This window comes from Gorilla gorilla, chromosome 19 (assembly GCF_029281585.2).
Source record: "Gorilla gorilla gorilla isolate KB3781 chromosome 19, NHGRI_mGorGor1-v2.1_pri, whole genome shotgun sequence".
NCBI lineage: Eukaryota > Metazoa > Chordata > Mammalia > Primates > Hominidae > Gorilla > Gorilla gorilla.
The window spans coordinates 91,880,678-91,896,229 of NC_073243.2; the positions used below are offsets into that span (position 1 = coordinate 91,880,678).

The window sequence follows — 15,552 nt, forward strand, 5'->3', positions numbered from 1 at the left end:
CTCAACTCACTGCAACCTCCGCCTGCCAGGTTCAAGCGATTATCTTGCCTCAGCCTCCCGAGTAGCTGGGATTATAGGTGCCTGCCACCATGCCCGGCTAATCTTGTATTTTTAGTAGAAACAGGATTTCACCATGTTGGCCAGGCTGGTGGTCTCAAACTCCTGATCTCAGGTGATACACCCGCCTTGGCCTTCCAAAGTGCTAGGATCATAGGCGTGAGTCACCATGCCCGGTTGTGTCCACAGTTTTATGTGGGCAATTGTGGAGGAGTTATGTGTATATGTGTGTGTGTTTAGAAGGGGTGTGTGTGTGTGTGTGTGTGTGTGTGTGTGTAAATAATAGTTCCTTCAATGTCGTGAGAAGCCCTAAATGAGAAACAGGTCTGGCATCTTCTTAAATCTCCTGTGTTTTCAGGGACTTTATCTAATATTTTACTTTTCCCTTTTTCCTTAGCACCTTATTATCTTTTATAGTTAACTTTCTCTTTAACTAGGTAAATTATCTTCCATTCAAACAATGATAATAATAATTTAACATTTCTTTCTTGAATTCCATGATGCTTTGTTTCAATTTTACGATTCTCTTCTTCCTTTATTGAAAAATAATTCCACCTTGTTCTGTATTTTTTTCATTTACTGCCAGGCTGTCTTCTTTTGCCACCAATTTCTTGACTGCCAATTCCAGTGTTACAAATAGCCAAACTTAACATGAGAGTTCACTTCTTATGCTACCAAAGTTAATATGATTCATTTATCTAAGCTTGGCAGCCTCCTCTATTTCATTAATTTTGTGACCCTAAACTCGTATTTTTTGTCTTGCATCTATGACTGCTTATTTTCCACTTGAAAGGATTCTCCCCCTTGACTCACACTACAATACTAATACTGTTTAGGGTTCTGTCCTTCTTTCTGCCATCCTTGAAAGAAATCCATGAAAAAGAGATATTGAACAATTATATGTAAATGTCTCCTCAAATTTTATATTGAACTCTGAATTGTTCTCTTAGCATGAAACAACCAACAGGACAATAATTTGTTGATATCTAATGGTCCTATCAAAGTCAATGTGACCTCAAATCAATTTATTATCTCCTTCCTTCAAACTAGTCCTCCTCTGACAGTGCCCTCCCTGACGATACAAACGCTCTAGCCAGATTCATGAGAACAGCCTGGAATTGTCCCTTGCTCATCACACCATCCATTTCCAAAGTCAATAACCAAAGTCATCCTATTTTAATTTTTTATCATTTTAAAATAGTTTAGCCCGTCTTCATACTTGTTTCTCTAACAAAACTTATGTAGCCAATAAACTCATAATAACATTCTAGATTATTCTGGATAACTTCTAAACTGGTCCCCATGTATTGAATTTTACTCCCCTAAGCTTGGCCACTTTGCCAGCGGGGCGGAGACCTAGTTGTGAAATCAAATATTACCATTTCATTATCCTGGTTTAAATCACCAATTTAATGTAGTCCAAGGCCCCTAACACAAATATAACTTCTGCATGGTCACTTTGCCCTGATTTTCCATTTCATGTTTCCAGCCTGCTTCTACCTGACTTTCTTTTTGTATACAAGGTTTTATGAACATCTTTAAACACCCTGCCATGCTCTCTGCCCTCTTCCTGTCATTTTAGAGTAATATCTCTTTATTGTCCAACTTAGCTCTTCGAGGAAACTTTCTCTACCTACTCAAGATGAATTAAGAAACTTTCATGACACCCTATGTGTGCCTTTATGATAGTATTGCATTATGATGAAATGTTGACATTTATGCATCCTCCACTGTATTATAAGCTTCTTGAGGTATGGGCTATAGCTTACCATTGTTGCAGTCCATAAACCTTGCACTTAGGTTGACCTGCAATCAGTTGAAGCAAATGCTGGGATAGAAAACTTTAAAGTATACTTTCTGTTGGTTCTCAAAGACTTTAGAGTTTACCTCGGCATAAGGTTATGATTATGGACACATTATGTTACTCTCTGCTGATTACCTAGGTATGAATGAAAACAAAGTGATACTGGAAGCCTAGATACAGGAGTAATTAATGCTTGAGATTGTCCGGCAATGGCCCAGAAAAGGAGGTTGAATTTTGTAAATGTTGTATTCCATTTTACTCATCTTCTCAGAAATGCCTGAGTTCTATAGTAAGTCTGCTTTGGGGATCTTAAGAGAGAGTATAAAAGTCAATCAAAACATATCATAAATATGATATGTGCAATAACAGTGTACAGCCATCCAGAATATTCTGTGGAACTATTTTTAAATTTAAATAGCTAGGGCCACATTCATTGGAGATTCTGATGCATAGGTCTCTAGAGAGATACTTGCTTTTTAAAATATTTTATTTTGTTTTAAAAGTTTTTCCATTCATCAATTTCTATTTTAGGCCTCTTTATTATTTAAAACCTACCTCAAATTCTACCTATCCCAACAATGCTTTATCAACTCATTGAAAATAATTATTTTTTAATATACAAGGGACATTATCCTTACATAGCTTATGGAATTTATGGTATTGCATTTCATTTTAGTAACTTCTTTCTAGTTTCTTAGCTTCTTTATATCCCTCTACAAAACCTAGATCATTGCTTTGTTAGCTGATATTCTGTTTGTATTTTCTGAATAAATCTAGTCAGGTGTACATATATTCATGTATGTATGTATATATATTTATGTTCACAGAGACCCATGTTGTTTTGGTAATGTGTAAGAAAGAAGAACAGAAATTTCAGAATTTTCTAGCGTATCCCCTGACTGAGCATTAAGACAATTTAAATCCATTATATTTCCCAATTAGCAATAACATGATAGAGAAATGGATATGAACAGAAATTATGAAAGGAAGACAAAAAAATTGATCAATAAACATTCTAGTAACCACATGAACAGAAATTAAAACAATGAGATTTTAATTTTCAACTATTGAATAAGCAAATAGAAGAAAATGGTATTGTTAGAAGGTAGTGAGGAACTATTTAACCTTTTACACTTCACTAATGGTGTTGGGAACCAGTAAAGTAATCATGAGTTTCAAGAAATATTCATATATTTTACTTAGTATTTTCAATTTCAGTAATCTTTTCAAGTGCCATAGTCAAAGACCCAGGAAAGATTTATAAACTGTGATGTTCATTAAATCATTGTTTATATCAAAAACTTGGGAACGACATTAATGTTCAGTAATAGAGAAAATCCAAAACATGTACACTGTAGAATATAATGCTGATAATTTACTGAAAATATTGCATAAGAACTTCTAGTGACAGAAAAATCTGATATATTAAATGTTAAGAGGCACAATATATGCATCATTTTTCAAAGTCTCTCATAAGATGTTCCTAAGGAAAACAGTAATTTTGAGTTACTATATATTACTATACTTTAGTGAATGGGCATAAATGCACATTAGTAAATTGAATATAGTTCTGAAAAGATCAATGATTTGGTCAACCTTAAGTTCTGATTCATTGAATATTAATAAAATAACCCTTTTTTGTGAACAAAAGTCATTAAAATGATTTTGAACATTTGCCTCTTTACTGGTACTGTAAATATTGTGTCCTGAGTGCAATATATTTCTTTGGTGGTTAAGAATCTTAAAATGCCTCAGGATCTTCTAAATGTCAATTTTCATTACATAGCGCCAAAATGTTAAATGCAGATATGGGAGGTTGAACTGAGTGAGTACTATCCCCAGGACATTCTATGGAAGCTGTAGTTTCTCTTTTAATGAAAAGCTTCCAGGTAAGATTTTGTTTATTTGTGACTTGCCTCTTTCTGCTATAAAGGAAGCACAGGAAGCAAATGTGATTTATAATAGTAGTACACATTTACTGAGCACTTACAACTGGGATTTAGCTAGCCATTATCCAAGTCTTTGTTATGCCAAAGACTATACTAGACCTTTTGGCATGCTTAAAGTTTTTTTTTTTTTTTTTTTTTAAAGCTTGCAACAGCTCTATCAGATGAAGGTAGTATCCTAGTCTAAAAGTGAGGTAGTATGTTCAGACAGTAAAACAACCTGGTTCAACAACTCTATATTTAATATGAGTGGTCAACATATGGCTTGACTCTATGTCTTCCAATGCCAGTCTTGAGTTATGTATATTATACCTAGCTGCATTAAGACATTTATTGTACCAGATACACATTTGTAGCTTGCATTCAATTAAGAAACAGATATGCAAATATATAATGATAAAAAAGCAAGTTTATATACATTTTACTATATACCTGATAGTTTTCTATGCATATTTAATTTTCCTAGGAAACCTAGAAATAGGCGTGATGGTTTATTATATGTTTCAATGTGACTGGGCTGTGATGCTTAGATAGCTGGTAAAACAGTACTTCAAAGTGCATCCAAGGGTATTTCTGGAAGAGCTTAGCATTAACCATGGTAGACTACCCTTGTCAATGTGGGTGTGCATCATCCAATCCATTGAGTGCCTGAGTAGAATAAAAAGGAAGAGGAAAGGACAAATTTGCTTTCTGCTTGAGCTGGAATATCTTTTCCTGTCCTTGAGCATTGGTGCTCAAGCCTTCATGTTTGGACTGGAAATACACCAGCAGCTTTCCTAGGCCTGCAGCTTGCAGGCACAGATCATGGGACTTCTTAGCCTCCGTAACTGCATGAGCTTTTTCTCTATATATCTTTTTCTACATCTCTCTCTCTCTCTCTCTCTCTGTGTATATATACATATATATATTATCTTTCTCTATATATACACACAGAGACACACATGTACATCTCTCTCTCTCTCTCTCTCTCTATGTATATATATATATATACTGGAAGAGGTTAGCATTTGACTTGGTAGACTGAGAAAAGCAAAAAATGTTATTGCTAGAGGGTAGTGAGGAACTAATTAATCTTTTACTCCTCACTAGTGGTATTGGGAAGCAATAAAGTAATCATGAGTTTTGAGAAACATTCATATATTTTACTGAGTAGTTTCAATTTCAGTAGCCTTTTCAAGTTCCATAGTCGGAGACCCAGGAAAAATTTATAAACGGAGATGTTCATTAAAGCATTGTTTATATCAAAAACTTGGGATGACATTAATGTTCAATGATAGAGAAAGTTGTTAACAACATTACTTATTATATCAGTCAGGATTCTCCAGAAAAATCGAACTAAGGGAATAGAGAGGAGTATAAATATGTGTATATATGTATACATATATGTGTATATATGTATACATATATGTGTATATATGTATACATATATGTGTATATATGTATACATATATGTGTATATATGTATACATATATGTGTATATATGTATACATATATGTGTATATATGTATATATGTGTGTGTATATACATGTATGCACATATACACACATATAGATATACACCCCACCAGATTGCATTCATTCAGTTGACAAAGCTGATACCATTTCGTCACCACTTGAACCATACCCATTCCTTGCTTTTTCTGTAGCCACCTCTGCTTTATTCCTCTTTCAAGATTCAGAACAAAGAATACAGCTCAAAGAATACCTCCTCTCAGAAAGCATTTTCTCCAACAGGTTTAACTAGTCTCTAATTTTTCAGGCTAAAAAATACTTTTAATAGTCTGCCAATATGCCATTTTAGCAACTTGTGTTATAGTTAGAGGAAGCGTGGCATAATAATTAAGAGCACAGTATCTGGAACTAAACAAACATGAAAATTTACATAAATATATGAGCCGAATATCTTCATCAGTAAAATGGCCATAACATTACCTATTGTATCAGTCAGGGTTCTCCAGGGAAACAGAACTAAGAGGATAGATAGAGAGGTATATCTATATATCTATTATCTATATATCGATATCTATATGTTTGTCTATCTATATGCGTGTATATGTGTGTGTACACAGAAAAGATATGTAGAGGTATGTCTATATATATAATATCTATTTATCTCTCTATATATGTGTATATATCTATATGTATGTATATGTGTGTGCTACAGAAAAAGCAAGGAATAGGTGTAGTTCAAGTGGTGAGGAAAATAGAGGAGTTAGAGATGGTATCAGCTTTGTCAACTGAATGAATGCAATCTGGTGAGGCTAACAAAAATATACATTAATTAAAACCAACCGAATTAGCTATAATCTTAAAATACAATATTCCAAATAAGTTCTCAATATTTTTGTAATTCATCTTTAATAGTGCAGAGATAGTAATAGCACCACATTCATTGTGGTGCTTTGCTATTATTAAGGATGTCTAAATTTATATTTACACTTTTGATAACTGTGTCATATAATTGATTTTTACTGAAATTATTGTCAGTAGAAATATCTAAATCATATTCACAGGTTTTGGTTCTAAGTCTGTCCCCACTACCATATATTTAATACATTCATACTTGGGGATACAGCTATGGAATTTCTACTTCATTATATTTGAGATGTCACCCAAGTTTTTCAAGATCCTTTATGAAATTTGTAGTTCTTCATCCAAATATACTGGCTCTGTTAAGGGACAATTTCTTCATGAATGACTTTGGTGTTCATGGTATTGATAAAAGCCAGTTTCAGGGCAGGTTTGGAGTTGGAGCTCTACAGCTATCTACTGGAAACCTTCCTTGAGTAAGCACTTTTGACATCTTTAAACATGCTTAGGTAGTTGCTTACTACAGCAACACCCAAAAATTGTAGCAACACCCAAAAATTGTACTTAAACACCCAACACTCAAAAATTGTAGTAGCAACACCCAAAAATTGTACTTAAAATTCTCCATGTGGGCTGTAACGAAATCATGAGGGCTACGATGATGATGATGATGATATAGAGATCATATACATTTTTTTTTCTATTTCCAGTCTTGCATGTCCGGAATAGAAAGAAATGGCATTTTTCTGGAATGACTTATTTGTGAATGTAATGCAAACCCAGGTGGTCCCACTGTTTTCTCCTGTAGCAGTCTGCTCATCGCTTTAATAAGTCATCTTATACCTTTTCCACTTTCCACATTTAGTTCAATAATTTCTAATTTATAGCATCCATATTCATTTAAATTTTGAAAGTTAGGAAAATATTTGCTTAACTCTATTCTTTCTGCACTACTTTATTCTCAACAAATCCCCAGTTTACCAACAGTTGAGTTTTTTTTTTTAAGTCTGGCATATACTTTATATTTTGTATTTTAATACTTAAAGCTAGAATTCATCATCTATTATATTTTCACTTATTTTGGAACTCAGTGTCCTCATTTCATCATTTGTAGTACAACAATTATCTGTTTTACAGGAATAAAATATGTGTGTAATAGAAATTGAGGAGTTTTACCATTTGCTTTGTCAATTATTCATATACTACCACATGAGAGCCAAAAAAGCTCATTGGTTCTTTGATATTGTACATGCATTGAAGAAAAATCTAAAAAGTGAACACATGGATCTAATTATTATTATGAGTAAGAAATATGCTACTTTTTAGAATTAATTGCACATACAGTTATCTTTGAAACCTTCTTGATAGATGTCTTTCATTTTAATGCATTAATGTTTTACCAGTACTCTGCAATTCTTTTTTTTTTTTTTTTTGAGACGGAATCTCGCTCTGTCTCCCAGGCTGGAGTGCAGTGGCGCAATCTCAGCTCATTGCAACCTCCACCTCCTGGGTTCACGCCATTCTCCTGCCTCAGCCTCCTGAGTAGCTGGGACTACAGGAGCCCGCCACCACGCCAGGGTAATTTTTTAATTTTTTTATTTTTAGTAGAGATGGGGTTTCACTGTGTTAGCCAGGATGGTCTCTACCTCCTGACCTCATGATCCGCCCTCCTCGGCCTCCCGAAGTGCTGGGATTACAGGCATGAGCCACTGCACCTGGCCTACTCTGTAATTCTTAAACTGAAGAGAGATAACAGAATGAGTAAAGGTTAACTAAATTAGATCATCTTTCATAGTATAGAGATCACTTTTTTATCAATTTGTTTTCTCTTTTGTTCTTTTAACAAAAATACACAAACTATAGTTCTTGCTAACCAAACACATAAAATAAATAGTTGCAGAGAAATTTCCTATTGCTTTATAATTTACTAGCTCTTTTTCTTTATATAAAAATCAGATAACATATTTTGATATTATTCTTGTAAACAAAAATAGTAACTACATAGAGGTGATAGATATGTTAATTAGTTATAAGATGATCATTTCACATTGTATATGCATATCAAAATATCAAGTTGTATACCTTAAATATATAATAATTTTTATGCCAATAATATCTCAATAAAGCTGTTAATGAGCCAATGCACCACGTTTGTGCAGTTGACCGCTCTAAAAACTGAATTATAACAAGAGTTTTCTCTCTAAATTTCGTTTACCTTGCTCCCTTATTCAGGTTTGGAAACATCACATAACTTGCTAAATTTTCAGGGTAAAATTAAGCATGAGATGCCATCTAAAGAGACAATTTTCTGAGTCTCTCTCTCAGAAAATGATCATAGTTTAGCATGACAATTTTATCTTTCCAGTTTCTATAGTCTGACCAGCATCAATCGTGTGTTAGATGTGTCTCTGTCTCCAGCTAAAATGATTCTAATAACTCTCCCAAGGTAACCCAAGTGGGAATTCAGTATCAGAAATGTCCATGCTTTCACTTTCAGAGATTAGTTCTGTAATAAATTCTGGTGATTGATACACTGTCCACTTTTTTGAAGTAACCTTAGACATAAAGAGAAAACAAGCACCTGCCTACCACCTGGCTTTCCCTAGCAGCAAATTCCACATTGGTTCACTTGTTTCCTTCTTCTTCTTCTTCTTCTTTTTCTCTTTTGTGTTTCTTTATTTGTTTTGAGCTGAAAATGCAAGAGATGCACTAAGTGGCTGACAAGTCTACTTTTCAATGGCTAGGGAAAATTGGCACAGTTTCAGAATGTCAAACTCCAGAAGCCATTTAAACCCAGTGTGTATGCATCATTGAGATTGTGGAGAATCTAGAGCCCTTATTCCAAGAGTGTGGCTTCATAGATACAAATCCTTCCTTGATGAATGAATTCTTTTTCTAGAAATGGATTGTATTGGTTGGCAGTATTGACAATTCCCTCTGCATGTCGTTGCACTGAGGAGCAAGTGCCTGTTGACTTCCATTATGACTGTCCACTGGATGCACTTATTACAGTCTTATCCAGGGAAAACCACCAAGGAAGGCCAGCAAAAACAGGTTTTGTTTTGAAGTGTATCCCTAAGATGCTCATTGCTTGTGTCTCAGCCACTGCTTCAGTAGCAAGCTGGCAAACAAACATTTTATTTCATTCAACTAGGGGCAGTCAAATAAACAGAGTTAGGGTTTTCTAGAGAATGTCGTAACGTGAATTTTAACAATTAAACTATAGGACCTCTTACAGACTTAAAGTTTCTTTTTCTATCCCTTTTATTTTTCATAGCTATTTCTTTCTTTGGGCACTCAGGGCTTCATCAACATAGAAAGATTGGAAATGTATTCTCTCATACCTCTTTCAATAAACAAAAATAAATTAAGAATTTGTGTCTGGACACTACACAAGGAGAATCCCTCATTTAAAACAGTAGCTGCATAATAAAGAATATATAATGCACAATATAATACTGGCATATTATCTTGATGCTGCTGTTTCCATTCCACTTTTTTCTAAAAGTTTAAATTTTGGAAATTTCAAAATTCTGATTGACTTCTAACGTCTTTCTTAAGAGCAACAGAACACTGAAATGTGCAATTCCTTCCCAATTAGAAATAATTCAATTCCTGTTCTACCTCATTGCTCCTGTTGGTTTGTTTAGTCTTTCCGAAAGCTAAATCAAATTAAATCCTTCCACATTTCACATCACTCAAGCAAAATAGTCAAATATAACTTTAGCCGATTCAAACATTCACTCTCAGACCCAAGAAACTTCCAAGAAACACCACTTACCTTATCTTTTCAACCTCTTTGATCTTTCTCAGGGAAGAAGAAAAGAGGGGAGTAATTAGAAATTATACAACCTTTAACAAAAGTTTATCATAAGTTTGAACAAGGATACAGATTTTTTAAATCTTCACAGAGACCTGCTAAAGTGAGGATTGCCTTCCAGGTTTTAGAGTGGCCTCCTGAGGCTCAGAGAAGGGTAAAAGCTTACACAGGTTCACATGTAAAGGTATGTCCCAGCCGTGATTTGAATCCACGTCTTCTTGCCTTTAGAGCTTGTACACCCTATCACTCTACCTCTCTTAGTCTTAAGTCCTTGTTCCTTTAAAATTCTGAACCTGGGCATTTGTAGTTTTATCAACTAAGCAGAAAAAGTAATATCTTTCTCTTAGTGTTTGCAATGATGGAGGGTCTTGTACAATTCTTATTATATCTGCCAAGGGGCCCTTAGACTAGTCATTCAATTTAGATAAACTCCTACACTTGTTTACTTTAAATAAGGATGCTTGATGTGCTCAATGGGTGAGTGTGTGTGACTTCGTGCGGGGAGAAAGTACTAAAGTTGTTTCAGCTGTCCAGATCAATTTTGAATGCAGCCCATCAGACCTTAAATCCCTGTTATCAAAAGCTATGTACATTGCAAATCGATTTAATTTATTCTGGAGTGATAAGAGGTGAGAACTTTGTGTGTGTGTAGGTTTCCTGGCACAATCACAGGGGGTTGGAAAAGCATCACAGCTTCTATTCGTCTTCACAAATATAAATGCTGACCTCCAAGGGGAAGCTCTGTCTGATATAAACCCTCCATACCTTGAGTACTTTGGGTGAAGGCGTTAAAGGACATCACTCAAGCGAAATCTCATGGCTACCACCGGACTATGGATCACTGATGAATGAGCCAGCAGTTGAATGTTTAGCAGGCTGTGACGACTTTGCACGGGAATATGGACATTTATTACCAGCTTGCCACATCAGCGCCTGCCCTGCCTGATTTCTTGGTTCCCTCCCGGTGGCTACTCCCACTCCATCTGACAGTCAAACCCCTCTCGCTCCCCATTCCCCTCCCCCGCAGAGAATTGATGGTCTAAACTGTCACGGAGTCCCGGCCGTCATTTTTCAAGAAATCTGGTACCCAAGATGATGCCTTTGGATCAGGGATTTTATTTAGGAGTAGTAGTATGCGCTGAATTGTTTTCTACATGACCTTGCTGAGGGGGTTAAAGGGTGTCCGTTTTGCGTGCTGTGGAATTTGTGCAGCCCCAAAAGTATGCACGGTGGGGGGTTGGGGGGGAGAAGGAGGCAGAAGGGAAAGGAGCCGCGGAGAGGAGAGCCAGGGAGAAGAGGAAGGAGGAGAGACCGGGAGAGCGCAGCATCAGGCAGACAGGCGCCGCCAGCCAATCAGAGGCGCGCTCGGGAGCTGCAGAGACCCAGCCTCGGAGCCCAGGGCTCGAGGTGCGCGGAGCCTGAGTCTGGGCTTTCCGAGGACCGCGAGCAGCTGTGCCCAGAGCTCTGGGAAAGTCCCCTCTCTTTGCTTCTTATAAATTAAGTTCCTTTCCACCAGTTAGGGCAAGTCTGCCAAGGTAAGGCTTCAATAAATGACACTTTACTCTCTAGTGACATGAATATTTTTGTGTACAGCGGGGCTGCTTTACCCAGTTCTGAGTCAAAGCAATATTGGGTGAAATCTTCCTCTCCGATGGGTTTCACAGGATCGAGGGCTGAGGGGAAAGTTGTAGCTAATGCAGGCTGCCTTATCGCTGGTATACATTTGAATTTTCTTATGCAGGAATGCTGCCATAGAGCCTATCGAATGCGAGTCTCAGAATCCAGCTGCGTGTCTGTTTATGTTTATCTGTGCCTGTGCTGTTGTCTTCCCTGAAGAAGTTGGAAGGATACTCTGCAAGGCACATTGCAATAGTGATGGCATCAGTATAAGCTGTCATTTATGTCTATCTGTAAAAGTGTGGGGACGCATGGTCAGAATAGAAACAGGGGCACTGAAATTGAATTTTCGATAGTGCTTTTTTTAATTATTGCCTTTCCAGTATCCTCTAAAATTACGTGATTTCTGAGCACTGAAACTGCAGCAGGACAAGCCTCATTTATATTCTTTCATTCTTTTTTTTTTTTCTTCCCACGAATCCCTGCCTTAAATGCTTATTAAAGCTTAAGATGAAACTTTTGCTTCTTTTAAAGGGCACTTATAAATGATGCATGAAAAGAAATTAGGTAGGCTCCTGTGATCAGCAACACACTTTATTTATGTTTGTTAACTCTCATGCATTTCCTTTTCTTAACTTCTTGTTTGAGTGTGGAAGTAACTATTATTTTGTCTTGATTTTTATGTCTTCAAAACAAGGTAAATTATGCCTTATGCGTGTGTGTGTGTGTGTGTGTGTGTGTGTGTGTATGTGTTGTCTGTACAGATGTGGCTCTAGGCAAACCTCTCATATGTAACAGGTGAAAAAATAGAATTTTATTAGCTAGGGCTATTAAAATATTTTTATTTCAATGTCTCATTGCATTTAATGTTGTAGTCAAGAATAAATGTTCCTTGCTTTTTTCCTGTTGGAAGTCAAGAAAAAATAAAATAAAAATCTTAGCTAAAAGTATTATGGTTTTCGGTTTGCTCAGGTGATGGCATCACTGCTTTAAGCCGAGAGACAGATCAGAGGAAGATTTTGTTATGCAGCCAAAAAAGCTAACTACAGGCTCTGACTGTGTTTTCAAACCTTTATTTTTCACTCTGGGATCACCCACAGATTTTTCAAAGCAGGGGACTTTGCTCCTGCAATAATTGTTCTTTTTTATTTTAGTGTATTTGTCTTACCAGAGAAAATGCTTAATTCTAAATCAGGAGTTTGAGGTCCAGCCTAGATCTTACATATACCTTGTTGGGATGTGGGAGGAAGAAGATAGGATGTGATACTCGTAGATAATGAGTTCCATTGTGTAACACTCTGGTGCTATCACCTATTATGAATGCAGTTGCCCTCAAGCCTCCTGTTGTTTATTTAATTCTGGATATCTTAATAATAAATTGACCTGGTATAGGTCAACTGATGCACTTCCCCCAGAAGACATTCACTTAGTGCACCTTGGTGAGTATTTTATGAACTATACTTCTGATGCTTTTTCTCAGAGATAGCCAACTTAAAAAACCAACCAAACAAACAAAAAGGAACTGATACCAATGGTCAAGATTGATTGCCTCTCTGAAAACAATGGGAGGTAGAAAATGAGCATTGGCTGTTATACATGCAACAGAAATGCCCAGCTGAAGATAACCCAATAGCAAAGGAGAATATAATAGTAGAAGGACAGTGAGTGGCAGGAAACTCTAGCTGTAACTGTATCCAGTGCAGACTGATTATAATTAGCTATAGCAGTCACAAGTATGAGCAATAGCACCCGGTGCTAGAATGAAGTCCATACATTGTGCAATTTGGAAATTATTATTCCTCTCAATGACTGATTTCAAATAGATATAGTGGACTTGTGAGAATATATGAGTCATTTATTCCAACTTTATAAATTATTTAGATGAAAGCTGCTATAAATATAAAGTACTTTTTGTCCCATTGGCTGATATAAATAGCATTATTATGCTTTGCATTGATTTTTGCAGTCTGATGAATACAAACCACATGTTTGCAAGTTTTTGGGTCCCAACAGCCCTGTATTTAACTTATTGCACAGAAGTATACCTTAAGTATCTGCAACCTGACTTAACTGTCTTTCAGACTCTAAACATGCATGTAACACTTCAACCAAGCTAGGATAAAACATATTGAACTTATTGACCAGGAAAAACTTACTTCTTTTGAATCCATGTATCTGACACAGTGAAGTCTAGTGAAGAATGAGAGAGATTGAGACATTAAAGACAAAGCATGTATATGGTGTTCTTTGTCTTTCTTTTTTTTTAATTAAATACAGAACTTTAAGCCCTCATGTGCTTAATTGTATGACTTCATTATACTTGCATTATACATATCTATAGTACTGCATTTTAGATTAGGCCTTCTTAACCTTGGTGCTGTTGGTATTGTGAGCTCTATCATTCTCCTGGGGGACTTTTCTGTGTATTGTAGGCTCCTTAGTAGCATACCTATTCTCTACCCACTAGATCCCAGTAGTAGCACCTCCAACTTGTGTCAATAAAAAAATCTCTCTATACATTGTTAGACATTGTTAACTATCCTCTGGGGAGGATGCAAAATTACATTGAGAACCACTGCTTAGAGCAATTTTGAGCAGTGGTTCTCAATGCAATTTTGAGAACCACTCAGTGGGAACCACTGCTCTAAGCCAAACCAAAGGATGTATATAGAAAAAAGTTCATGCATATGCTGTTTGAGTAGGCAACTGCCCAGTCCAGTTTGGATGCTCTACAGATAAATCCCCTCCTTTCGCTTTGATAATGAATGGGTTTCAATTGGTAGGTGTTTTACTAGATCCCTAACACAGTACTGTGGAAGATCCTGCCAGTAAACTGAGAGACGAGGGCTATATTATCATATGCTAACATTTTTGGGACAAGAGGAAATGAAAACTGAGAGATAGTATAAATGTTGAGGATGAAGACAAATTTCACTTTAATTTTCTTCAGATGAGCCTTTAATATAAATAATAAATAAATAAAGATACTGGTTCTTCTCTATAATTGCTTCTACTATTATATTTTGGGAGTTTGTATATGTGTGGGTTGTAGGGAGGGAGCATTCACTCTAGTTATTCTATATGCTTGGAGTAGTTTCTAGTGTTTAAAGCCTCCAGAAGTAAAATGAGAACAGTTTGATTTAAAAGGTACAGTTTTAGACAAGTGCTGATGTGTAGCACAATGGAAAAGAACTGAGCTTAATGATTTGAAGACATGGCAGAGGGTGCATACTGACATGGATTAACGCATCATGCGTGTCTGATCTGTAGGCCATTTTCTTTATCCATAAAAGGTGATGATAATAGGTGTAAAAACCCAATATACGAGGTTTTATACTAGCTTACAATTTGTAAAGGTCTACACTAATGTTGGTAAATTATCATAGATTCAGTGTCTTTGATGATTTGTCTGATTAAAATGGATTAAGCATGCTGAGTCTTTCAGTTATTCTAGCATGGTTAAAAATCATCTACAAGAAAGGTTAATATTCTCTGCTATATTATTTTCATGGATGAAAGTGAACATCTAAATTTCTAATATTTTCAAATCTAAAATTTGAAATACGTAATTTAAGATTATGAATACACCTCAATTTTTTTCTTATTTCCATCCTTCCTCATATTATCCACATTTAAAATTTATTATAAAAATGTAGACATATAAAACGTAGAATGTGACTTGAGATTTACTCTTAAACAGTAACCATTATTAATGCTTGATGTATATTTTAAAAATAATTTTTCAATGAATAGATTAATATGGACGTATATACAACTAAAATTATATATTTTTAGAAAGATATGGTGATATACATAGAGAGGCATACAGTCACATAAACCCATGTGCACAAATATATATTTAAATAAAATAAATACAATTTCATAGTATTATATGTAACTAATTTTGTAGGATGTTTGTCTTCCATGTGAATAGTAGAGAGGATACATGATTTTTTTATGAGTCCAGTGTGCCATTAGGCATAGGTCTGATGCTTAG

General features: G+C 35.7%; 1 protein-coding gene across 5 annotated transcripts in view; it reads left to right on the top strand.

Moving 5' to 3' along the window:
- CDH18 (cadherin 18) overlaps nt 1-15,552 on the top strand; it is a 1,104,389-nt gene that overhangs the window by 579,459 nt on the left and 509,378 nt on the right. Inside the window, exon 1 of one of the 5 annotated variants that reach the window (XM_019013683.4) lies at nt 11,186-11,473. The exons of 2 other annotated variants lie outside the window; for them this stretch is intronic. The gene's annotated coding sequence lies outside the window, so the exon portion shown is untranslated. Of the gene's footprint in view, nt 1-11,185; nt 11,474-15,552 lie in introns of those variants that run through there. 2 more of the 5 variants (XM_019013684.4, XM_019013682.4) reach the window with 2 other exon arrangements.